This window comes from Ambystoma mexicanum, chromosome 10 (genome assembly GCF_040938575.1).
Source record: "Ambystoma mexicanum isolate Mex_15411 chromosome 10, UKY_AmexF1_1, whole genome shotgun sequence".
Lineage (NCBI taxonomy): Eukaryota > Metazoa > Chordata > Amphibia > Caudata > Ambystomatidae > Ambystoma > Ambystoma mexicanum.
Window position 1 is genome coordinate 1,489,693,994 of NC_090932.1, and position 27,673 is coordinate 1,489,721,666.

A 27,673-nucleotide genomic window follows, 5' to 3' on the forward strand; every position below is an offset into this window, starting at 1 on the left:
TAGCCCGCGCAAGGTGCAGTCCGGGCCCCCAGTAGGGGAAGCAGTGCAGCAGCCTGCGGCCAGAGATCCAGGCCCTCCGGGAATGCAGGCCGCTCAGATGACACGCAGGGCAGAGTGAGAGGGCCAGGATTCACAGGAGCAGGCAGACAAGTAGATGGGGGTCCGCCCGGTGCACCCCCCCCACCCGCTCCTCACCTCCTTAGTCCAGTAATGTGAGCCACACAAGCTCAGGGTGACCAGGCTCCCGCCAGCCGCCTAGACGAGATGAGCGCTCTGGCGCTGTATGCAAGGGGAGAAGTGGCAGGCGGGGTCCCAGTCCGGTCGCCACGCCGGGACGAACGCTCCGGCGCCGACTGTGGAGGAGGAGGCGAGAGCACGCGGGTCCCGGCAGCAGGTGGTGTCCTTAGGGGGGCCGCCGCGCCGGTGGCTGATGAAGGAGGGCAGGTAGCGGGAGCCAGGCGCCCGCCAAGGCCCGGCGCGCCAACCGCCAGCAGGCCCAGAAATCCCGTTCACAGGCTTCCCAGGGCCGATTCGGGTCAGGATTGCAGCAAGATTGCCAGAAGAGAAGGGGCAACAGCTCCACCAAAGATAAGGCAGCGCAGGCAAAAGGAACCGCAGTTGATGACGGATTTCAGCCGGAGCCACACGGGGCTCAAGAGCTAGGCAGCCATCTTGGGCTGCTCCACAGCGCCACCGATAATTCGACCAATTTAAAGAATAACATATGGTATCAGCACATGAAGGAGGTGGGAGAGAGACGTCAGATGAAAGCTGCTACATATGTTCCCTCATCCCCTATGCCACGAATGCAGCCAGAACATTCATTGTAAGAGAAATACCTGCACACGATGCAAAGTGCCTTAGCCATCTAGCAGCGTGCAAAGTCAGAGGACAACTTGTAGGAAGATGAGCACCCAACGATGGCGATCAAGAAGATAGATTCCATATGAAGATGCTTATGTGAAAACACAAAAGATGGAAAAAGAAATAGGCTGGGCGAACACGATGCCTTGTAGATCCATCCCTGACTGGAGAACAAATGAAGGTTGTTGAAATGTAGAGGCTGGGATGTTGAGATATACTAGAAAAATCAGGAGTACTAGGATGCTGGGAGAGACATCCGCTATTGGTATATGGACGAGTTGCCACCAGTTCAGGATGGGACGAAGGAATGTTATCTTGTACCGCACACTAATTGAAGAAGGAACCAGTAAACATAGTGTAAATAGTAAATGACAAGTGTTAAAGTCATGGGCCAAGTATTCTAAGCTACTAACCTGGTTTGATAATGAAGCAGGACAGGTGTCCATAATACCTATAAATAATGCAACAACATGCTTCAGGAACAAAGGCCTGTTTCTAGTTGGGGAAAATGAAGGATACAAGTAGATACTCGAAGTACCAGGAATTAATGGAGGAACTGCCATGCTGATGGACCGATTTTGGGATTGTGGATCCAGAGCATATATGCAGTTACCCAAGAATTGGCAAGAAATATGCATTATCGTGGTCATACGTGTTCCTGCATTAGTGATTCCCCAAAGTGACCTTCACATTGAAGAGTTCCCAAAAATGAATGAATACCAGAGAAAGAAGATGTCACTCAACCTCAGTTGGCTGAAGATGGAGAACTATTTCTCAGCAAAATCAATAGCAGCCTATGACGATATTCCAGCAGAGCATAAATTATTCAGCAAGGCGGCAATGATATTTACTTCTATATTTATGCCAGGACTCCAGACTGCAGGGAATGCCAAGTGGTTACAAATCACCAGATGAGAGCTTCTACAAACGACCAACGCGACAAAAGGATTTAATGCAAGAAGAACAGAGGGTCATCAGGTTTACGACCCTCCAGAACAGGTATGTCCTGAACTAATTACAGCAATGGAAGGAGGCGTGTGTACCAAGATCGGGCTTTTTTGCTGTACATTCACACCTGCCCATCATGTAGAAAATGGAACCCTGACAGAAGCAATATCTATGCTGACAACCCTGCATACGAAGATGGAGGATGAAGTTGATGAGACGGAAGGAGATAATTGGTTTTGATCTCTGTTTACGTGGATTCCAACTTGGCTGGTGAATGCCTTCAAGATACTTGGAGCAATACTAGTGTTGGTATTGAGAGGATTCTGTCTTGTCAAGGTCATTATAGGATAATGCAAGAAGACAGCTGAGAAACCTATTGGGATGAAGATGATTGATATAAATGCTGAAACTGGTGAACACAAGCAAAACGAGAGCATCACCTGTGAGAACATGAAAGGAATCCCCTAGCACCGACAAGAACAATGTTTTATTACCCATACGATCACAAGAAATATGTAGGACATTGGGTATTTTCTCCACTATCTGGGGAGTGCTGCTATATGACTTGGAGTACGGATGAACATATGAAAAATGCAGGTCACTTAAGAGGGGTGCCGAAGATATGGAACCCAAAGAAGCCACAGTGTGAAGAGAAAATGAAGACTGAGGGGGAGGAGGTGGTGGTGGTCGAGGACTCGACCAAAAGGGGGAATGTAGAGGAGCAAGTAGACAAGTCATCCCTATCTCCCATCCCCTCACCTCAATCATACTGGAATAGCAGGAGAAGAGCCCTATGTCGGACACCAGGTATTGAGTGTATGAGAGACGATATGCACTCAGACAACTGTATCGAATATGCCCTTGCACTGGAAGAGTGTAAGGATGTCTGCACACACCATTGGACATCGAAGGGCTATAAGTGAAATTGGACGAGAGCAAAGTGACATCATGAAGGAAAGACACAAAGACGCACTGAAACGATATGCAAATACTTACAGGATAGAAATGTAACTGGAGCGATAAGAGAAACATGTAATCTAATACGAAGAAATCATACACCAAATAAATAAGTGAGAAGAGATGAAGTGAATGTACATACGCAGAAACACAAGGTAGCTGAGACATCTAGAAGCTTGCTGCAGAAGAAAACATAACGAGGCTAAGGTGTACATGAGAAAAAGATGGATGCCTGGCCCATGTTGAAACCTATCAAGCTACCTCAGAGACAGACCAGGGCTGTAGAGTCAGGAGACGCTGGATAAACAGCTTTGTGTGTTGAACAAAGAGGAGTCTATTGGCCTGGGATCAAGGATGCCACATCAAGGAATAAGTGCAAGGCACAAAGGAAGTGAAGAGGAAAAGCCATGTGCGTAGGACATATTTCTCTTAGATTAAGCAAACAAGAATACATCTGCAAGTGCCAAGTATTGGACAATCCGCATAATTGAATCAAATAGCGGTAAACAAAAGGTCAAAATGGAGAAAATCGTGGTCTACACACACGCAATTCAGATGCTGAAAACAAGGACTATTCATTAAGCTCCAGATGAAAATAATGGTGTGCTTACACTTCCTTGAAAGTCCCAGAACAGAGAACAGGCTGCAAGGTCAACTATGAAGGAGAAGCCTTGGCTTGGGGCCTGAATGATGACAGAGGTTGGACTAATTGGGCAAGTGGGTAGTAGTCTGACGTTCTCTGCGCCAGAGTTTCGTTTTGCTTACCTGCTGTTAACGAGCTGAAACTTCAAGGTTGAAAGAGAATACCAACCAGTCAGAGGGTCTATGTAGCAACATGCTATACAATCTTGCACAGGCCAATCCGCTGCTGCTATTCTGTATTATACGTATTTAGAGGTGGTTTAAGGTGTGCCTGCTAGATGAGGGGCATCCAGTAATATTAATACTTATATGACATATAGATATATACGTTCGCTTAACTAATCCCTCCCTTCAATAGGTTTATCAGTTTACAACGTAGGATGACGTCATATCTGACATACTTTGAGGTGTAACGCCTTTGTATAATCGAAACCTAAGTGTGAGTGCCTGGACTAGTTTGTTGTTCACCAGATTGCCCTACTTTATTTTGAGCTGACAAAGTAGTACTTTGTCATATTCTTCGAGTCTGTCCGGTTATTTGTGTCAGAGATCTTTATTGGTAATTACATCGAGCACACAAGATGCTTCAAGGTGCTAGAGCACAATCCTTTTGTTTTAATAAAATGCTATACAATGAATCACTTCACTGGAACCCTAATCTTAGCAGATAAAATAGATTAAAGGATTTGCCCAGGATCACACACTTTGGTTAAGTTGTGAACCCAGGATTTGAGCCCAGTCTGCAATTTACATATCTACCAAACAGTGGCGCTGGTTTGTCTAAATACTCACCCCATTAGAACCACTTTGCCCGATAGTAGGGTGTTAGTTCTAAGGTGACCACCTCAATTACAATAACACGTTTCTGTGCAAGGTATAAAAAAAATGAAGGTATACAAATATACATGAATTCAAGGATCTCTACCAGAGACTCAGAAGAAGTTCTAGTTCCACATTGCTGGAGAAGCTAGAGAAGAGAAAATCATAGCGGAAGAGAGCAAGGCTGGCAGGTCAAAGAGCATCAACAGCTCTAGCTGGGGCTAGAGAGTAAGAAAAGACAGCCCCAGAGAAGTAAATACAGACAAAAACAGCATCAGCATGACCACATAGGCAGATGCTGGCTGATTCTCAACCAACATGACTCAACCAACATGACTGTCCGAAGTGTGGACACCTACCTCCAGTAATTTTTGTTTAAAAATTGGTAAGGCAGGTGCTCTATTACCAGTCATTAGCTTCTCCTCCAAACGCACATTTTCATGACTGTTTTCATGACTCCATCAATCTTCAGGGAGGCTGAGTTTCTTTGCTGTTTCGGGCATGTCTTCATTTCTTTTAAAGGTGTGGCTAGTTAATTGACTGAGGATTCTGGTACTTGTATTTTTCGCACTTGATTTTACTGGCAGGTGACTGGAAACAACTCCCTCCATAGCACAAATGTTCCCCTACCTCCAGTAATTGCCTGCATTCAGAGTATACCAAGTGACTACATACACTTTCCTTTGTGCTTACCATTTCCAGCTATTCCAATGAGGGGAACTTGTCAGACATTCATGTTGCCTTTCAAAATGTAATCTATATAGCAAAAGATCCTAAGGGCAAGGATGCTCAGGGAAATGAGAAGAATACATCGCAAAATATCATAAGGGTTGCTCCTAATCGTAGGGGCATATTTTTCCACAGAAAATGCAGATTACTTATGATCAGACTCACAATTATGTGCCCATTTTACAAATCACCTGCAGATCTCGAAATGCTTGGCCAGTTCCAGTAGATTTCCTCTCTCCAACTATGGAATTTCTGACTGCAGAAAGCAGAAACATTACTTTGCCGTTTGTCACAAAGTTTTCCATAGATCTGGACTGCCTCTACCCATAGGGGAGGTCAGCGCAGGACTTGACAATGTGGACCTGGTATTGGGTTTCAGAAATAAAGGTTTGAATAGACACGCCAGATTGCAGAGAGGATAAAAAAAAAAAAAAAAAACCACAAACTTCTTTGATGGAAATGAGCAAAGCAGAATTCTTTTTCTGTAACGTAATACAAGTTGCGTTTATAGAGTACTCGCACAAATAAACTTCTTGGTGCAGAGGAGCACTAAGCATCCACTAACATCAAATTTAGGCAGAGTATAAAACAGTCAGGTCTAAAACCTGTAAAAAGAAATAAAGCTGCAGATAGCCCAAAGATGAAAAAAAAGGCGAATTTCAGATTAGGAAGCGCAAGTTGAGGAAGATCGGAGGTGCTTTGAACAGTAAAACACCTGTTTGGAGAATGAATTGGGAGACAGATAGGGAATCTGGCAAGAAGAAAGGTAGGAGCAGAATAATAAACGTAGCGATTCACCATACATAAAACCTTGAACAAAATGTGTGGTAGCCAGTGAAGGTTTCGCATAATAGGTGACCTGTGAAGTAGTCGTCGATTGGAGGCAAAAAATAGGGGCACCGCATCATTTTGTAGAATTTCCTGCTCTCAGACAGCACATGCTGGCGAGTCCCAGGTATACCATATTACAATAACCTAAACAAGATTGAACTGTAGCCGTAACCAGGGCAACCAGAGTAGGATGACTAACACGTGATAAGATTTGCTGAAGTACCTAAAGCTGATAATAGCAAGACCTGGCAATCTGTTTGAACTGTGGTTTTAAAAATTATCTATTTTTATTCCAGGATGCGCCTAAATAGGTCTTATCACTGAGACTCGGGCAGCGTAGATCACTACTAGCCAAATGAGCAAAAGATGTGACAGTGCTGTTGACAATAGAACACATCTTGAATAAGTCCGATTGGGGCAGAAACCTGCACATTTCAACAACGCGAACACTAGAATCATGGAGCCACAATGATGGGTCTTAAAAATGGATAACCCATGCTTTGGAGGCGCTGGTATTCGAGAACTCTTCCTGCAACAACAGCAGCAACAAATATATATGCAGGGCGAATGCAAAAATGCCCCCCTTTGTGCTGTTGGATCTTTTTAAATATATGGCTCAAAATCAACCATGCACTGGTTCAATTTCTGATGCCACCTCAGGAGGTAGCACACACCACTTATCTCTTTGGACACAGTACATACTTTCGAGCATGTCCTTCCTTAAGATTAGCCGCAACTACTACTAACTGAGCTGAAGTTCTCGGTTTTAGCAGGGAAGAAGCTTGCAGGCTACTTGGTTCAACAGCTGGAATGGGCAATGCGCAGAGAGAGTAATTAAAAACGACTTGCCTCCACTTTGGCGCAGTATCATAGGGCAGAAAGGATGCCACGCGGGTTGAGTGTTTCACTAGAACCGACCCCAAGGATAACCGAACCTTCGTAAAACGCTGGCGACCGATCCTCAAGTGCTCTTTGGATCTGATTTCATTATCAATAGAGGAACTGAAACACAACGTTAGCTCTCTTGATGAGGAAATTGACAGCATTAAGGTCTCCCTGAGTAGCAATCTCTCCAAGGAACAAATAGATCAAATATTAGAAGACACCAATTCAAAGCTCGATAAATACAAAGAAATAAGGAAATTCAGGAGGGACACCCAGGATTACAAATATGCACGTGGCAAGACTATTATGGACAAGAATATTACAGACAAAGAGCTCCCAAGCAGAATCCACCAAGTATACCAAAACCTCAAGTGCCAAATAAGGAAACATCTTCTGATGGGTCTAGTACCGAATTGGAAACAATTCCGGGGACAGAAACAGAAGCTTATGTGGCACCATCAAACTCGACTGTCATTGGCCTAGTTGCCTTTTTATGAAGAGACCAACCTGTGGAGGGTAAAAGAAAAATTCCTTAATGAAAGACGGCAATAACAAAAAAAAATTAGTAGCAAACATCTCAACACATTTGTTGTCAAGTTTGGAATTAAGCTTATTACAGAAAGGATTATCATTTGTACCACAACACAGCAGCACCCTTCTGCGAGAAAAAAAATCAAAGGAAACTGAAACCAAACGAGTTCTTTGACTCAGAGGAACCAAGTGACAGTGCAGAAGGCTCTGAATACCTAGAAATGGCACCTAAAAGCACTTTTTTTCCACCAGTGCAAAACAGAATTCTGATCGCCTTTGACAAAACAGACCTTGAGGGATTTAAGAAGATATCGTTCCAACCAAAGAAACATGGACATTTCACTAATTGAGAAAGACAAGTGCTTAGACAATCAAAACCAGCAGAAAATGGCGCTGGTCCTCATGGACAAGACAGACTAACTTAAAGAAGTTGAGAGACCACTGAACGATGGAGAGACCTATCAGGAAATTCCATATGATCTAACAGAGAAGGAGAAGGCACTAACTGTAAGTGTAATTGTTTATTTATACAGCGCTTATACATAGGTGGAGTACTTCAAAGCGCTTCAAGGCAGGAAGGGAACAAAGTAATACAATAATCATTCTTAGGCCTTGAAGGTTTTGAATGATCTAAACAGAAAGGAACAAGTTACTTTCTTACCTGGTAACCTTTTTTCGATGGGATGGTCCGACGACGTATTCCATATCTATGACATGTAATCACCACAGCTGTGCTGCTTCGGAAACTTTTTTCGGCGTCTGCGTCGATGACGTCGATGCGCCGTCGTCGAGGACCTCCTCTGACGTCCAACGTCATCCGATGTGATAAGTAGGACGCACAACGCCCATAGCCTCAGTTGTAGTTTTTTCCCCCAGAACGTGTGACATTAGTCAACTGCCAGTGAGACACAAAGCCTTGCGGAACGTAAGCTGCAATCGCAAAAGAAATTCTGCAGCAGGGAAGGCAGGGCGGGAGCGATATGGAATACGTCGTCGGACCATCCCATCGAAAGAACGTTACCAGGTAATAAAGTAACTTGTTCTTCGAGGGGATTGGGTCCTCCAACGTATTCCATATCTATGACAGACTCCCAAAGCAGTACCAGAGCAAGGAGGAGGGAAAGAATTTAGAATCAAAATTTAGAATAGCCAATCAAATAGCAGAGCAAAGGACCGCCTTGCCAAAGGCCAGATCCTGTCCTTGGATGGAATCGAGGGAATAGTGACGCACAAATGTATGTACTGAAGCCCAGGTGGCTGCATCACAGATGTTGCGAATAGGAACACCCCTCTGCAGGGCAGTAGATGCAGCCATACCCCTGGTAGAATGGGCCCGCAAGCCAGCCGGTGGGTCCTTACCCGCCAAGCGGTAGCACTCCGAGATGGCCAAAATAATCCAGCGAGACAAAGTCTGTTTTGTCACAGCTTGCCCCAAACGTTTTCCAGCGTAACCAATAAAGAGTTCATCGTCCACTCTGACCCGGGACATGCGTGAAACATAAAAGCTTAAAGCTCTCCTAGGATCAAGCCTATGGAGCCTCTCCTCTTCCTTACCAGGATGCGGAGGAGGATAGAATGCCGGAAGAACAACCTTCTGGGTCAAATGAAATTCCGTCACTACCTTCGGAAGAAAAGAAGGACGAACTCTAAGGACAACCCTGTCCTTGTGAAATACAGTGAAAGGTGGTTTAACTGAAAGTGCCTCTAACTCACTCACTCTGCGAGCGGAAGTAACCGCAACTAAAAACAGTTTTCAGAGTGAACAGCCTCAAAGGGCAAGAATGTAAAGGCTCAAACGGAGCACCCATAAGAAACGTAAGAACAAGGTTTAAATCCGTACCGGGCACCAGGAAAGGTGACGGAGGGAACACATTAGCGAGCCCTTTCATAAACTGTGAAATTAAAGGGATTTTAAAGTAAGAACACTCTTCAGACGAGCGCCTAAAGATGGACAGCGCCGCCAGGTAACCTTTAATGGTATCCACTTGCAAGCCCCTGTGGGCCAAAGAAAGTAAAAAGGACAGAACCATGAGGATGTCACATGCAAAAGGATCCACATTCTGAACTCTGCATCAGTTGCAGAACATACGCCAACGGCACAGAGACTTTGTTGCTGGCCTTCGGGCCGAAAGCAACACCTCCATCACGTCTTCAGGGAGGTCCCAATCCTTATACCTCAACCTTTCAGAAGCCAAGCGTGAAGGTTGAGGGATCCGACCTCTGGATGGAGAACCTGACCCCCCTCCCGTGAGAGCAGATCGTCTCGGTAGGGAAGACGACGTGGAGGGCAGATGGACAAGTCGAGAAGGTCCGGGTACCACGTCCTCCGAGCCCACGCCGGAGCAACGAGGATCATCCGGGAACCAAACTTCCGTAACCTCCGCAGCACTTGAGGGATGACGGGGACTGGCGGAAACGCGTACAGCAGCGGGAATGACCACTCCACCACGAACGCGTCTCCTAAGGCTCCTTTTGGAGGAAATTCCCACAAGCAAAACCTTTCGCACTTCCGGTTGACACTGGAGGCGAAGAGATCCACTTGAGGGGTCCCCCAAAGGGCGAAGATCTCCAGGAGAATCTCCTGAGCCAACTCCCACTCGTGAGAGATCGCGCTCTGCCTGCTCAGAGCGTCCACCGTCACGTTTTCGTCTCCGGCCAGATGAACTGCCGAGATCGAAACTTCCTGCTGGATGGCCCAGAACTCGAGCTGCATCGCCTCCCTGCACAGATGAAGTGACCCTGCCCCCCCTTTTTGTTGAGGTAGTGCATGGCCACTGTGTTGTCCGTCAGGATCAGGACACTCTTTCCTCGCACAGTCAGCAGAAAAGCCTTCAGGGCTAGCCTGACGGCCCTCAGCTCCAACAGATTGATATGACTGTCAGCCCGTTGGCATGAGCTCTCCATCCCGTGAGGGATGCATCCGTCACGATCGTCACCTCCGGCCAGGGAAGGCAAAATGGAGCCCACTTCATCAAGTTGCCTTCGACGGCCCACCACAGAAAGTCCTGGGCGACCGAGGACGGCACCTGAACCGGGTCCGACATCCTGCCGGAGGACTGCGACCATTGCGTCTTGAGTGCCCACTGCAAAGATCTCATCCGCAGGCGAGCCTCTGGCACCAGAAGAATGCAGGATGCCATGAGGCCGAGCAACCTCAAGAACTCGAACGCTGGGAGCGTCTGGGCATGCTGAAACTTGTGCACCATCTGCTGAATGTGAAGAGCCCTCACCTGGGGAGGAAAACACTGCCCCAGGGAAGTGTCGAGCACTGCTCCGATGTACTGGAGCCGCTGAGTTGGCGTCAAATGGGACTTCTTTAAATTGAGGGAGAAGCCCAGCCTGTGAAGGGAGTGGCAGGTGACGGACAGATGATCCAGGACTTGCTCGGGAGAGCTCCCCCTGATCAACCAATCGTCCAGGTAGGGGTAGACGTGAATCCCCCTTGCCTGAGATGCGCTGCCACCACCACCATGAGCTTGGTGAAAACCCTCAGGGCGGAGGTCAATCCGAACGGCAGGACCCGAAACTGAAAGTGCGAGTCGCCAACCGCGAACCTCAGGTACTTCTTGTGCTTGGGATGGATCGGCAGATGGAAGTAAGCATCCTTGAGATCGAGTGACACCAACCAGTCCTGAAGCTGAAGGGCCTGGAGGACTTGAGAGAGAGTAACCATCTTGAACTTGTCTTTCCTGAGGAGTTTGTTCAAACCGTGCAAGTCCATGATGGGTCTCAATCCCCCGTCTTTCTTCAAAATCAAAAAATAAGGGGAATATCATCCCTTGTTCCTCTCCGCTACAGGCACCAGTTCTATGGCGCCTTTCTCCAGCAGGGCTTCCTGCACAAAGAGCGGATCCGGACTCTGCAAAGAGAGGTTCCCCGGTGGATTGTCGCAAGGCCTCTGCCGAAAGGGAAGACAGTAGCCGTGGGTCATGATCTCCAGAACCCACACATCTGAAGTAATGGCTTGCCACTCTACAAGATGCTGCGCCAGCCTTCCCCCAACCGGCGAACCATGGGACATGGCCTCATGACTGAGTGGGAGCGGCTGCGGCGTTACCTGAGGGCAAAGAGGCAACTGCCCGAGCGGCCTTGGCACCACGGGTACCCTGTCATTCACCTCTGGTACCCCTGCGTTGGCCTCTTTGACTGCCAGCTCCTCTCGCTTTACTGAAGGACGAGTAATAGCGAAAGGAACCACCCCTCCACTGCTGTCCCCTAGGACGAAAAGGCGGAGGTTGGCGAACTGCAGCGCCCAACGACTTCGCTGCAGCTTTTGAGGTCTGCAACCTCTCAAGGCTCTCGTCAGCCTTGCTGCCAAAAAGGTGTTCACCGTCAAAGGGCATGTTGAGGAGCCGGGACTGAACATCAGGAGCAAACCCGACTTCCGCAACCACGCAAACCTGCGTATCACAGTGCTCGCCGCCATGGACCTACTGACGCATTCAGCTAAGTCCAAACCCGACTGAACGGACTCGCACATGGCATCCTTACCATCCTGGACCACAGCAAGGAAACCATCCCGTTCGTCCCCTTCGGGAATATGTTTACCCGCTAACGCAACACAGTTCCACAGAGTGTGTGTGAAACGAGACAAGGCACAAATGGAGTTGGCCGCCTGAAGCGCCATACCACCAGAAGAAAACACTTTCTTCGCCCAGCCATCAAAACGTTTGTCGTCCCTATCAGGAGGGATGGTAGGGTACGACGCCTGCTTTGCCGGGGCCGTGGCCGCCTGCACCACCAAACTCTCCGGAGTGGGGTGCCTGGTCAAGTAGCAGGGGTCGCTACTGGCTGGACGGTATTTTCGCTTCAAGGATCTGCCCACCGCCGGGAGACTCTCCGGAGCAGTCCAAGCCGCCGCCACCCTTCTCTGTAAAGCCATATGGAACGGCAGTACCGGGTCAGTTGGGGGACCAACATCAAGGATGTCCGTTAGATCATCCTGCACAAACTCCCCTGGGGGAGCAGACCATCCCAAGTACTCAGAAACCCTAGCCATAAGGCGCGTATACGAGGAATCGGCATGAGAGCCAGGTTCAGGCCTACAAAACTCCACCTCCGGAGAGGTGTCCAGTCCACTGGCATCATGCAGTGACTGCCTCAAATCGTCAAACTGACTATGGCCCGAGACAATTTCATCTGGAACCTGACTAGGAACCAGGACATCAGAATCCTCATCCGCCTCTGAAATATATTCCAGGTGGCGAAAAGAAGGCACCCGAGAGTGCTTGCTCTTAACCAGAGCCTTCCTAGGGGGTTCCCCCGTGCCACGGGGCACCTCCGACACGAAAGGCGTCGAGCGACTCGGCGCCGGCGTCGAGAGAACAGGCATCGGCGTCGAGGAAATCGGCGTCGACATCAGATGCAGCGCCGCCAGCATCGACACAGCCCTCGAAGCCGGAGCCCCGAGCGTGTCCTTCGACGACCTGAGCGTCGACGGCTTCGACGACTTCCTCGGAGCCGGAGCCTCGAGAAAGCCTGTCGACGCCCTCGACGCCTCAGACGTCGATGTCTTCCTCGAAGACCTCACAGGTGCACACGGTCTCGAACGCGTCGAGGACCGGGACCTGGAACGGGTACGTCGAGAACGAGTCTCCTTGTCCGAACGGGACCTCTCCCGTGACTCGTGCCGACCACTCTTGCGAGCAGTGACTCTCGACCCCACTCGGGGGCCCGGACGGCTTAGTACCCTGCGACTCAAGAATCGCCAGCATTTTCTTCCCGAAGGAAGCCCATTCCTCCGGCGTCGCACGGCTGGTGGGGTAAGCGACGTGCCGGGCAGAGTCCTCCGAAGAGGACCTGGAAGACGACCGGTGTCGGCGCTTCCGAGAATGCCTCGAAGAGGCTGAGGAGTGGCGAGACCGACTCCTAGAAGGAGACCCACGAGACTTCCGACGATGACGCGGAGAGTCACCCCTCGAATCATCCGTCGAAAGCCCCGCAGACCTCGACTTCCGGGGCTTGGACACCCGACCTACCGACAACTTCTTCTTACGTTCGTGTAAGGCTTTGGACGTGAGCGACTGGCAGTCGATACAGTCATCCGTGTCGTGGGCCTCCCCGAGGTAACAGAGGCAGGCGTTGTGCAAGTCTGTCACCGACATCTTGGACCCACACTCCCCGCACTTCTTGAATCCCGGACGCGGGGTCGAAGACGAAGTAGAAGACATCTTCACATAAAGGATTTTCACAAAACAAACAGGTTCGAAGAACCGAGAAGAACAGAACTCCAAAGAGTCGAGGCGGTAACCGAGATTCACGAAGCAACAGGTTCGCGGAAAAAACGGAACTGAGGCTACGGGCGTCGTGCGTCCTACTTATCACATCGGATGACATCGGACGTCGGAGGAGGTCCTCGACAACGGCGCATCGACGTCATCGACGCAGGACGCAGACGCCGAAAAAAGTTTCCGAAGCAGCACAGCTGTGGTGATTACATGTCATAGATATGGAATACGTCGGAGGACCCAATCCCCTCGAAACTAACATACTAGGCCCCAACAGCATTTCTCCTAGTGCAAGTGCATGAAATGTTACAGTGTCGACCCAGCTAGGGAGGGGGAGTAGGGGGGCAGAAAAAGGTAGGGGTGGCGGGGGACGACAGGACAGATCAACCAACTAATCCTAATACATTTAGGTAATGGATGCGTACAGACGGAGGTGCGTGGAAGGGATGCGGGGGGGACAAACATGTCCAGTCCAACAGGGCCCTGGGTTAAGTGCAGAGGTTGCCTCCCTTATGGAGCGTAAGCTGAAAGTGCAGTAATGCTGAACATAGTGCAGTGGCCCGGAGGCAAGTCCAAAGACTGGCAGGGGGGCCTGAGACCTGTAAGGCTCTGGTAGTGAACCAGGCAACCAGTCAGCAAAAAGTAAACAGCGTTAGGGCGGAGAAGGAAGAAGAGGGTGGAGAAAAAGATGGAGGTTAGCAGGGAAGAGAGATGGAGGAAGAGAAGAGGAAGGTCTTGAGTTTTCAGACCTTACGGTGCTTAAGATGGAGAGAGGCTGTTCCAGAGGGAGACACCTGCAGAGGATAAAGATCTACCCCCAAATTTCTGTTTGTAAAAGCGGCTCACCCGCAGAGAGTTGGAGGAGGATGAGCAGAGGATTCTAGAGGGAGAGTATTTAGGAAGAGAGCATTGTAGATAGTGTGGCCCCCGGCCCCAGAAAGCCTTGTGGATTATGCAGAGGGTCTTGAACTTGATCCTTGCAGCCACGAGGGAGCCAGTGGAGGGATTTCAAAGCTGGAGAGATGTTGTTCCTGGGCTTGAGGCCAAGGATAAGTTTTGCAGTTCTGTTCTGGATGAGTTGTAGAGGACAGAGAGTAGAAGTAGGAAGGTTGAGGAAGAGGCTGTTGCAATAGTCCAGCCTAGAGAGAACCATGGCTCTCGAGGTGGTGAGCCTCTGGGGGAAAGTGAGAAAAGGTAGAATGCCTCTGATGAGGTGCAGTTGGTAATGCAGCTTTTTGGAGATGTGTGAGATGTGCGAAGAGAAGGAGACCGTAGAGTCGAATATGAACCCAAGTTTTATTTACCTCAATGGTGGTGAGGGCAAAGGGAGGCTGGCCCATGTGAAAGTGGGAAAGCGGGAGCAGGGTTACCAATGAGGACAATCTGCCTTACTGGCATTCAGGCGGAGATTGTTAGCCACACACCAGGACTGAATTGCGTATAGACAATCAGGGATGAGCGAGGAGGAGGTTGAGGGTAGCCTGAAAGAGAGCTGGGCGTCACCAGCATAACACTGAAAGTATGAGGTAAAGGTAGAGATCCTGTGGGCCAAGGGGGCCATGTAGATATTGAAGAACCAGGGGGACCAGTTAGATCCCTGGAGGACACCACAAGTAGAGAGAGTGATAGAGGATAGAAAGGACCAAAGTTCCACCTGGGAGGGCCGGTCACAGAGAAAGGAGGCTAGCCACGCCAGGCCCTGATCTGTGATTCCCAGCGTATCAAGGAGAAGGGTGACCAGGATGTTGTGACTTACTGTATCGAAAGCAGAACAGAGGTCTAGAAGAATGAGGACAGAGGGAGAGTTAGAGTCAAGATTGGAGAGCAGGTCTTCACGGGTGTTCAGAAGAGCAGTTTCCGTGCCTCTGGATGCTGTAAAACCAGACTGATTGTCATGGAGACAACCAACAGATTCAGTGTGGAGGTGATAGCCAGTTTCTCCATGAGTTTTCCCAGAAAGGTGGTGATGGAGACCGGGCGATAGTTTGCCGGAATGAACTGGTCGGCGGATGGTTTTTTTGAGCAGAGAGTACACAAGAGAGTGCTTGAGAGGAGAGGGGTAAACTCCAGTGGCAAAAGAGAGGTTGGCCAAGGCTGGAGCGAGTGCGTCAATATTATCCTTGATGGTTTTGGAGGGGCAGGGGTCCACCTGTTTAGAAGAGTCTTTCATAGACCGGACTAGTCTAGAGACCTCATCAGGTGTGACAGGGGATAGGGAGGCGAGAAGAGGATAAAGGGTGGGGGCGGCGAAATGGGGCCCAAGAGATGTTGGTGCAGGAGGGAGAGCGGAAGAGAGCAAGGACAGGAGGTCCTGTGTTTTGGTGGTGAAATGTGTGGTCAGGGCCGAGCAAAGGGCCTGGGTGGGTGCAGTAGAGGATGCAGCTGCAGTAGGGTTGGCCAGCTCCTTTCAGACTTTAAAAAGTTAGGCTGTTTGTTAGATGCTGCAGAGATGCAGGATTGAATGTAGACACTTTTCTTGGAGCGGATGCAGAGTCCATATTGCCTTTGAAGAAGGCAAGAGGCCAGTTTGTCAGAGGGTGCACCTGAAAAACCCCATTTCTGTTCTGCCACTCTGCACTTGCATTTAAGGGCAGCCAGTTTGGAGTCGTACCAAGAGTTGCACTTTTTGGCAGGCTTCAGTCGGGCCCTCATGACTGGGCCAATCTTTCATCAAGGAAGTTCTGGATGAAGCAGAAAACCGAGACGTCATCTCAGAACGTACCAGGAAATTCCTGGAGACTGCGCATCCGGTGATGCCGGTCTTCTATATCTTATCTATGATTCATAAGAGTCTAGTGAACCCACTGGGGCGCCCCATTATTGCAGCGATGGGTAGCTTACTGGAACTGCTTGCTAAGTACTTAGACAAGGTGATACAACCTTTGATTAAAGACAGTTGACATACATCAAGGACACGACACATTTCCTTTCTATACTCAGTAATGCAGCTTTTGTACAGGGACGCGGTACACTTTTCACCATGGATGTCACGTCCCCTTACACCAATGTTGTGCATGAAGCAGATTTGGAAGCGATGGAGTGGCTCCTCAATTCCAACTCATGTCTGGCAGATCGGACCTTTGTTCTCACTCTTTTGTAACTGGTGTTGTTGAGCAATTTCTTTACATTTGACAAAAGGTGCTTTCTTCAAGTGTCAGGCACCAGCATGGGAGCAGCCATGCCTCCTAGCTATGCAAACACTTATATGCTCTATATGGAAACAGAACATATCTTAAATTCCACTAGGTGGATGCAGCATCTATCGGTCTTTGTGCGTTACATAGACGATGAGTTTGGGATCTGGACTGGTCCTAAACAAGAACTGGCAAATTTCTTTGAAATGGTGAACCAAATGCACCCACTAATCAGGTCCACAACGCAGCACATGGACAACAGGGTCCATTTTATGGATGCAGAGATATACCATGAGAACGACAAACTGAACACCAGGATATTTACCAACCTATGGATAGAAACAGCTTTCTACTTACTACCAGTTTTCATACTAAGCGAACCATTGACAATGTACCATTGAGTCAATTCTTAAGGTATCAGCAAAACATATCCAACATGGACGAGTATAAGAGACAAGCTCAAGAATTACAGGTTAAATTCCAGGATCTGATCAAAGGGATATCCAAAAAAGTAGAGCGGATAACAAGAGAATTTCTACCCACAACTAAACCACCTATAACTAATCCTTCCCTGGTGGATGTGGCAACACACTCTATACAAAGCACTAGAATCAAAGGAATTGTGAAACAACATTGGGAAATGATGCGCAAAGACCCTACTCTACAAAGGCCTTTTCCGGAACTCCCATAATTTGCCTACAGGAACAGTCAGGCACTCCACAACAGACTAGTAAGAGCAGACACAGTGTCCCTGAATCAATACAAAGAAAAATACAGGAGGTACACAACTATGCTACAACTGCCAGCATTGCAGTAATATCATGAAGGGGAACAAGATTACACACCCGTATTCAAGGAAAAAAATAGAATTGAAACACTCTTGCACTTGTGACTTTACAAATGTAAATATGCTTTCAGCTGCCCCTGTGGATACTACTATGTGGGGATGACCATGAGATAAGCTAAAATTAGATGGACCGAACACAAGTCCAATATAAGAACTAAAAACCTCAAATCACCAGTGGCAACACATTTTGTGGAGGCCAGACACAATGCAGAACAACTTAAGTGTGTTACTAGAACAGGTCTCAATGCAAAATAGAGGCAGTCACCTACATAGGAGACTATTACAGAGAGAGGTAGCCTGGATAGAGTAATTGGATTCACAAACCTGAAGGTGTCTCACCTGCTAGTCCCTGGGGATCTGTCATCCAGGTGGCCAGGACACAGCCATCACTTTTGGATCCAGTTCCGGGTTGGGGGGGGTTTGACCAGTCTGGGGGGTGTGGGAGGGGGAAATCACCTGGATGAGGGGCTCTCGGGAGTAGAAGTGGGCCACCAGAGGGTGAGACGCAGTGGCCCCTTCCCAATAACACCTTTTCCCTATCCTACCAGTTAGGATACCCAGGAATTCAACCGTTCCCCTTTTCCAACACAAACCCTTTCACACTGACAGTTCACCATGAGCGACAACAGTCTAGCACCAGAGCCGTGTACCTGAAATGTCCCAACACCATAGACAGGCAATTACAGATTATTACACACACCTGACTTCCATCACGCTTCCCCACACGGATAAAAGGCAGAGCATGAAAGCACGCTCTGGGCAAGGCAAAGCACATGAGAAACAGCAGTTTAATACAAGGAAAAAGACGGCAAGACCAGAGAGTCTCAAGGAGAGAAGTACCCTTGACCTCTTAAGACCGTTATTTTCGCGAGTCTTGGAAAGTAAGGAACCGAAAACCAGGAACTAAGGCTGATCAAACCTGTGTATCGGAGGTAGCCGGGGCTCTCCCGTGTCGATAACCAAGGTGGGGAGGAGCGATTGCCGCTGTGGTACTGTCCTTGGCTCCTACAACAAAGCAGCGTCAGCAAAGACAGCACATCCAGTGAGACGGAGATCAAACCAGCTTGTGCTTTGAACCAAGGTTGCAAGAGGTAACATTGTACAAAGAGAACAGTGTGTAAGGCGTTTGCAAAGAGCGATGCAAATACAATTGGAACCAAAGGAGTGATTGAACTTTACATTTTGAACTTTGGGAGGCCAACAAAATATACCACACACAGAGTAGTCCGGCGCCACCTGGGCACTCATTCGAAGGTCTCCACCAGGTACCCAACTAATGCAGAGTGTGAGAAAAGGGAATAACGAAATCGAAGTGGTCATGCAACGGGTCAAGCTAAACCCTGTGCGCATTCAAAAGTCTTTGATAGTTTAAAGTAAAATCACAATTGGTTCGAGCTGAGGGAGACTAATTGACTGAAAGAAAGGGATCTGAGCCTGGCAGAAGAGGATCTGGGGTGAACCGAGAGTCACCTGAGAAAGAATTCTCTTAACATTGGTTAAAAAGGGATCTGAGCCCGGAAGAGGGGGGATCTAAGGTAAACAGCCACCTTGGAATACATTTGAAACGAAAAGAACATTTACATATTGTTTTTGCCCAGCAGGCCCATTTTGAATCTAGAGGCTTACAGGTAGTAAAGAGGCTTCGACCCAGAAGGTCCTGAACTGTGAAGATTGAACTATATTCTCATGCCGCAGAAGCCAGACTGTGCGCTTTGCTCGAGCGAATCGCCTTGCCCAGTATTGAAAACGTGGGGAAGGGAGGCCAACGCCCCATTATCCTGACTTTTTTTTTCATGAACTTCACCCGACACCATCTGTATTTAAAGGTAAGGATTGGCAATAGTTTTTTTCTAGTATAGGCCCTTTTATTTTGACGAGAACTCTACTAGGACTGCATTATTATTATTTGATGGTCGTAGCTTACTTCCATCTTTAGATAGGCGTTTATCACACCCTTGTTGAAGTTCAATAAACAACCTTGAACTGTGGTCACTTGTGTGTCTTAGTGTTGATACCATGCCTTCCCTACAGATCTAATGTGTTTTGTTTAAGATTGTGAGCAAGCAACACCTGAGAGATACTTGGGCAAGAATATAATGTGCGATGTACCTTTAATTATGCCCAAAGTGGTTGGGTACAGTATTTGATGTAATAATTAGGATGATCCCTATGCCCTTCCTTTGACCCATGTGATAAGACACCGATAGACGGAGCAAGTTCCTTAAGTATATTGAAGATGTACACTATACACCTTGTTTATTTGTTTCTGTTCATAACAAGCTAGTCAAAACATACTAGTTCAGCCCTGCTTGCTATGGACCCCTTACCGCTCCAAGATGGCCACCGCCACGGCTCCGTCCTACTGCTCAAGCGCCGAGGGGTTGCCGTGACGACTGCTCCTCCAAACACAACTTTGGAGCACCCGACCGGTACCCCCAACTGGTACCCCCCCAGTTGCTTGCCTCACGGCCTGTGAGAATCTCGTAAATTGTAAGTGCGTGCTGCTTGTACAGTGTATAGAATAAGATATGACAAAATCTCAGAGAAAGAACGAATGTACCAATGTACGTTTACAGACAGCATATGGAAAGCATAACAATCAGCCTGAATCACTACGACAACAGGTGTAACCATAGCAAAACCTTAGCAAAGCAGTGGGGATCTCTGTCGCCAAGGGCACGCTCGGGTGACGGAGGGCTCCCATACTGTGGTTGACAAGGGGGAACTGGGCTTGTCACACGACATAACTGTTAATGCCTAAGGTGGGGAGGTTTACAGGCATAGTGCAATACCGTTTCTTAAAGTAGCTATGCTTTAGGTACTGGACAGATGGGTATTTTAAAGCTGGTCTGGTAGGATGCCCGCTAGGACATTCAGTGACTAGACTTTACAAAGGGCCCGCACCAGTTCTAGGGAAAACGGAGACTCTGCCACCAGTAGAATTTTGAAGCAGACCACAATGATGTCATCATGACAGACACACACACACCTCGATGAATCGCTGAAATGTTAAGAGAAAGGAGAAAACAACAATAGGAAAGAACTCCCCGAGAAAAGAGAATCTAGATACATTTTGGGAAAAAGATAGTTGACAAAAGGACAGTTTGAGAAGAGAGGGAAAGAGAGAGGCTTACTTGTGGGAGGGGGGGGCCTTGAGTGCCCCCCCCCGGAGCTTGAATCCTTTGATTAGCGCTGGCCAGCGCATGAGGAGGCCCCTCGAGACTGCTTCCAAGGGGGCCGAGCGTCTATGCCAGGGGTAGCTCGGCCGCCCTCGGGCCATGGTGCCTGCGGGGCCAGACCGGGCGGGCTCAGAGACATTTGTGGCACAGGCAGAGTGGCAGTGGCCATCTGGGCCCATTAATAAACAGCCCGGCCAAGGCCGTGTATGTGATACAAAAGGCCTGCCTCGTAGCCAGAGAGGCGGGCCCGTCATCATCAAAGTCCTCTTCGGCAGCCAATCCAGTCGGTGAAGTCCCGGGTCGCTCCGTTGAGCGGCCCAGGTGAAGAAAGCCCCAAGCTGCCCAGCAGAGCAGCCCAAGTGAAGACATGGACTGTCCCCTGCATTCAACAACGCATCGCTGAGGGGCAGGCCAGGAGGAGCCCGCAGTGCGCAGCGGGGAGTATCGCAGCCTCCCCATAGCAACGAGGACTCTGCCGGAATCCAAAATGGTGCCCGGGTTGCAGCAGTGATATCAGGTGGGCGCCCAACCAACAAAATATGATATACAACTTGTACAGCAGCAAAGTGTGGGCGGGCCACCACTCAAGCAGGGGGCCACCCAGGATGCAATCAGGAGCACATGCTGCCAGTGAGTGTGAGTGGCCCCATGTGGCAGACGGTGCCACCATGAAAACAAAAGAGGGGCCAGGCATCAAACAAGATCTACCATCAGGCGTCAACAGGACCAAACCCCAGTCTGCAATCAACAATTCTCAGCCCTGCATCAGCCCTACACCAGCCTGCCCAGACCCAGCACCCCATGGACAGACCTCAAGGTACTGCGGATGACTGACTGCAGCAGTTACCCCATTGTGATATAGCACTTTATTTTGTATATATGTTGTGAGCACATATATACCAAAACAAAGAAAGTGAAAGCGGAATACCGCTTTCTGGACGGCACTCTCCTCAATGAAAAAAATCACCCAGATACGTTTAAAAAAGGATCTCCATCAAACGTCCTTTATTCAACAGGTACAGTGGACAAGTTGCTCAGGAGAGAACAAAACAACTACACGTTTCACCCTAACGGGCTTCGTCTGGTTGTAACTAAACCTCTCATTACCAGTACATGTTTCTGTGAGTGACATCTTGGAACGGTTAAACCATGTATTCACAAATACTAATAGAGCCAAATACTTTCTGTGTTTTACATGAAATATATGGTTTTAGAAATGCAACACATATTGACAAAGATACTGATAGTACAGTCATATTTCCCAACGTATAAATCTTGATTGTATATTTTTATTTACATTTCTACATCAAGCATTGCACTTCCTGGATTATTAACAATAACCCATGTTTTTAAAGAGGTTTCTCACATCATGCCCATATTGCACTTTCCATATCACTAAAGTGCCTGGTGCTTTCAATAAAGTGCATTATGCATTGTAATGGTAAGTATTTCCACATTTCCAAAGTGTCCAAACTTTGAATAAGGTGCATAGTGCACAGAGAAAATACTGGTATAACAATAACAATAAATAAGTCAAGTCTAGCTGGTATAACAAATGACATGTTATGCACTTGTGAAATTTCAAACTGTAGCCATTACCTAAGGACATGTTTTTCCTATGTCATTGCTATAGTGCATTTTCCAGATTACCAAAGTGCCAAGTGCTTTTAACAAAGTGCATTGTGTGTTATAGCTACCAGTATTCCCATATTTCCAAAATATCTTATACTTTAGTAAAGTGCATAGTGCACAATGGCAATACTCGTACTAATATGGCAACAAGCATACCTAATCATTTCAAGGAATGTAACAGTAATTTCTAACCTTTTGTATAAAGGGCAATGTGCATTATGGCAACAGATGTTCCAAGCATCCATAGTATCTAAGGCCCTGGATAAAGTGCATTATGTATAGTAGCAGCAAATGTTCCACATTTCCAAAGTGACTAGTACTATAGATAAAGTGCATAGTGCATCACAATAATCATTCGACAGTCTTCAGTAATTATAAAACCTCTTTGCCAGAAAAAAGTGCTTTATGCGCACAATATATAAAACAACTTAGTTGACCCCAAACATCTCAGTTTTCAAATATATGAGATGTTAAAAGAGGGAACTCAAAAGGAAAAAAGGGGGATAGTATATGTTTTCAAGTGTTTAAAAGGAGCCTGTGACAGATTGCCAAAAAATGCAACCATGTTCAAAAATATATGTGTATGATTATTAAAAAGCTTTCTACATGTTAAGAAATGTAAAAACTATATAAAAAAATGTGTTAAAAGAAAGTATACTTCAAAGGTAAGCAAACATACAGTGGTCTCATAATCTTAGATAAAGTCTCCATATTCTATTTTCATGTTTTGGCTTTTGTTATACATATTACAAATATACCCAAAAACAGTTCTAATTTCCCACAAATGTATAGAGATCCTCGTCCTTGTTATGGCCACCTGAATTTTCTGTCTGGTAGTCGATGATGTATTTACATTCAGTTTGTCTCAACTTTAATTCTCGATTACCTCCTCTTGGGTGTGGTAAGATTTTGTCTATGCCGAAATATTTGAAAGATGAAATATCTCCATTATGCTTTTCCTCAAAATGCTTGGCAAGGGGGTAAGTTGGATCTTTGTTTTTAATGGCCCGAAGATGTTGTAAAATTCGAAGTTTTACTTCTAGTTTTGTGCTGCCTATGTACCAGAGGTTACAGCCACATGTGATCACATAGACTACATAAATTGTTGCACAGGTGATATGTTTTTTAATAATCACTTTCCTCTGGGTTCGCGGATGTATATAGTCTTTCAAAGCCACCCTACGTTTACAGGCCTTGCATTTTGTGCATTTGTAAAAACCCCCCTGATTATTTATTAACCATTGATTTGCTGTCTGTGTCGGGGTCGAGAAGAGACTTGGTGACAACTCTGAATGTAGCGATTTCGCTTTTCTGAATGTCACTGGCATTTTTCTGAATGTGTGCTGCAATATCTGGATCTCTTTGTAATAACGCCCATCGTTTAGACAGGATCTTCTGGATGTCTTTTGCCCCATTATTGTAAGTTGTGATGAAGCGTATACTTTCAGACTTCGTTTCCTGTGACTTCTGTTCATTTTTCTCCTTGTTTTTTCTAAAAATTTCTGCTCGAGTTTGTTTGGCGCATTGATTGAAGGTACTATTGATAGTTGATTTCTTGTAGCCTCTTGCCATGAAATTGATCGCTGTTATTTTGGCATTCTTTTCAAAAGTTTTGTTTTCGCTACAATTTCTTTTCATTCTTAAAAATTCACCATAGGGTATACTGTTTTTTAGACATTTTGGGTGTGCACTTTCCGCATGAAACAATGAGTTTGTACTTGTTGTTTTTTTGTAAGTTTGTCGTCAGTACTTCATTTTTTACCAAGATCTTAATGTCCAAAAAAACCACCTCTATTCGATCATGTTGTTCGGTAAATTTAAGATTAGTATCATGTGCATTCACAATGTTAAAAAAAGACATCCATTCCTGTTCGCTGCCATCCCACAATATAAACAAGTCGTCAATATAACGGCGCCAAAGGGCCAACTTGTTGGTATATGTAAAAAGAGCTTCTTCGGAAAACAGCTTAGCTTCCCAGGCCCCCATAAAGAGGTTCGCGTACGTGGGTGCTACTGTCGTGCACATAGCTGTTCCACACAATTGTTTATAATGTTGGCCGTCAAACAAGGCATTGTGTGTAAGACAGAAAAATAGCATGTCCAATAACATTTGTGAGTGGTCTCTAAAGCTTAATGATCTAGTAGATAAAAATCGTTTAATAGCTTCCATGCCTTCCTGATGTCTGATGCATGTGTATAAAGAGACCACATCTAATGTTACTAATAAGTACCCTGGTTTCCATGGTATTTGATCGACTTGTTGGAGAAAGTCAGATGTATCCTTGACGTAGGATGGCAATGTCTGAACAAATGGAAACAAGAAATGATCCAGATATTTCTATGTATTTTCTAACAGGGAGTCAATTGATGCAACTATTGTCCTCCCCGGCGGTGTTCTCTTGCATTTGTGGATTTTTGGTAAAAAATGTATTATTGGCAAAATTGGAAAGTCTCGTCAAAAAAGCCTTTTCTCGTGTAGTCAAAAGGCCCATTTCGTGCCATGTCGTGAGCTTCTGATCATACTCCGTTTTGTATGACTTAAGTGGATTTGCAAGTCATTTTTCATAGTTGTCAAGTTGTCTAAGCTGGCGTGAGGCTTCTCGCTTATAATTCTGTGTGTTCAAAATCACAATATTTCCTCCTTTATCCGATTAACGGATGACAATTGTTTCATCTTGTTTTAGATTGTTTATGGCTATTCGTTCGTCTGAGGTTACATTGTGATGCATTTTGCTGTTCAGAGGCCAGTTTTTTCAAGTCATCTATGATTAGATCCTCAAAGAGATCTATAAATGCCATGTTGTTAGTTGGAGGAATAAATCTAGATTTTTTTCTTAAAAGACTTGGTGCTGGCATATTCGTAAGGAGATCTTCAGGGACATCAGAAGACCATTTCAGATCAGGTGCATTCATATCTGTTATCTCTTCGTCATCTTCTTGTAATGATGATAAAGTGCGCAAAGTTGGTATATCTCTAATAGTGAGGGCCGACAGCATTTCTGATTCTAGAGGACCAGATGTGTCATTAATGTTTGCTCCTGCAAAGAATTTTGCCAGCCTGATTTTTCTGATGAACAGATGTAAATCCACTCTGCATTGCGCACAATCAAAATTAGATGTTAAACAAAAAGATAAACCTTTGGACAAAACTTGAATTTCTATGTCTGTTAATGCTCTCTCTGACAGATTGACGACTTGTACATTTTGAGTCATCATTATTGCTTCTGTTTCTTGATCTTCCCACCGCGTGTCTGCGGGGCTCCCAATTGGCCTCTTTTTTTTTTGGATTTACCTTGGCCCCTTCTCCCCAGTCTGTTCTTCCTCTTGTATGCCTCGACTGGTTTCTGCCTGGTGTATTTTTCCCGACTTGATGCAGGAGTTTCATCTCCTCTAAAAAAATATATATAATTAAGCTTTGTTATATAGGTTAAATGTTAAGTCTGAGGTATTTGGGGTAATTATTGGGGGTATGTTAATTAGGGTAAACATTAAATAGGGTAGAAGGTTTAGGTGGCCATTATATTACATAGGGAGCAGGATAGGTTGCCGACCTGCCTGGCGCCGCCTAGCAAAACGGGACCACCCACAGAGGGCATTCTCTAGCCTCACACTTCATGTGTGTGGTAACCTGAGGTAAGGAAGGGGTTTGGTTGCAGTAGGTTCATCCTAAGGGTCCCCAAGATCCCTCCAAGGAAGGGTGAGCTGACTTAGCCGGTACTCATTTAGATGGAGCTCACGCCAGGGGAATCCTAGGGTAAAGGTTTTAAGATCAAAAGGTGTTTAATAGAAAGGGGTCCCCGTTGGGATCCCTATAAAATGTACTCTGGTGTTTGTGTCCATTAGTCATTTAAGAACTCAGGTGTAGCCCATCTCCCGTTAACAGCGATTTTATTTTAGCAGGTGCAGTGCCCCTCCCTACCCAGTGGGCTTGGGGTGATATCCATGGGAACTGTGCCTGCTCCGGGGAAGGGCAGAGTACACCCTTGCACAGAACAGGGCCAGGGGCTCCAATCAGCTAGTTGGGAGGCCGAAAGGAAAGGTCTGTCGGACTTCAAGATGACAGATGGCCTTTACATAGCCTTGGTGCGCAGAGCCATCCATCGCTCAAGCAATCTCACGTAGGGAAATAGTCTGCACCAGTATGCACAAAGCCTGCTCTTGATTCATGCAAAGCTGCCATTAACTATCCACTTAGAAACTCCACTAAAGTATATAAATGCGTGCTAGCCAGAGTTGAAGTGTAGGCGTTAGGAGTCAGTTGGAAAGCTAGGGGAGTGAGGTGGAGAGGAGAGAGGCTGAAAGTGGAGAAAGCAGAGTGTAGAAGGTGCAGAGATACAATGAGAAGATGAAGAGGTAAAGCACAGATAGCTTGCATGTGTGTAGAGAAGGGGGGAGGAACATTAAAAGGAGAAATTAAATAAGGAGGGAAAAGGTGCAACAGAGCAAAGGAGGCAGATAAAGAAGAGGAGGTGAGAGGAAGAGCACAAGAGGAAAGTGGAGTTGGTAGAACATCTAAGCAGAGTTAAAAGAAAGGAGGTGAAAAAAACTACCTACTGATGGAGGAAGGAGAAAAGTTGGACAGATCAGAGAGGAGGCAAAGCCTCAGTACAGAGCAAAAACTGAAACATCAGAGAAAAGAGATCAAGGAGCAAGAGGGAAGAGCCAGGAGGAGGCAAACAACAGGAGGGAGAAATACCTCAATTAAGTGTGCAGGAAGGACAAGGAAAAGAAAGGCTTTAAGCGCTGGGCCAGGAAAATGCTCCTAAGCTGTTAGAGAGGGGCTAGATCAAGGGACAGCGATAAGCTTGAGGCAGAAATGTAATGGCAGCAAACTCCAGTACAGCTCTAGGCTGGGGGGGTGCATTTGAGAATAAACCAGGAGGTGAAAGCTTAAAGTACCCTGCGGTCTAACTCGACTGGTTATACTGTGGTTGCTGCCTAACCCCCCAGACGACCCAAGAGTGGGGAGGCCTGGTAGAGGAATCCAGAAGACCCCTGCACCAGCCAAGAAGGAAGGAGTAAAGAAAGAAGCGTTCAGGACAATACAAAATCCCAGAGGAAGGGGGAATGTGTGAAACACCTGGGTGGAGAGAGGTAAGGAATGAAGGCCATGGTCCAAAATGAGGTTAAGGATCTGAATGGGTGTCAGACAGACAAATTACTATGCTGTTTCAACCCCTTCACAGTCAACCTTAACTTCCCCATTGATGGCAGGACCAAGACTGATCTGCATACTGCTGATTCCCTTCTACAATGATGCAAACAGGCAAAAAAATTATAGTGTGGAAGAATGACCAGAGCCAGTGGTTAACATTAATTCATAACCTTGCACCCATCACATCTTTGGTTATACCCAATACCTGGTGGGACAAAAACAAACCAATAAACTGTTGGCGTCTAGAAACACTTATTGACGTACAGTATGCCTTATAAATACTCAATAAATCA

The 27,673-nt window shown here is 46.8% G+C and overlaps 1 protein-coding gene across 1 annotated transcript in view; it reads right to left on the minus strand.

Annotated features, from left to right (window-relative positions):
* VPS33A (VPS33A core subunit of CORVET and HOPS complexes) overlaps window positions 1-27,673 on the minus strand; it is a 285,704-nt gene that overhangs the window by 131,998 nt on the left and 126,033 nt on the right. The gene's annotated exons all lie outside the window — the stretch shown is intronic.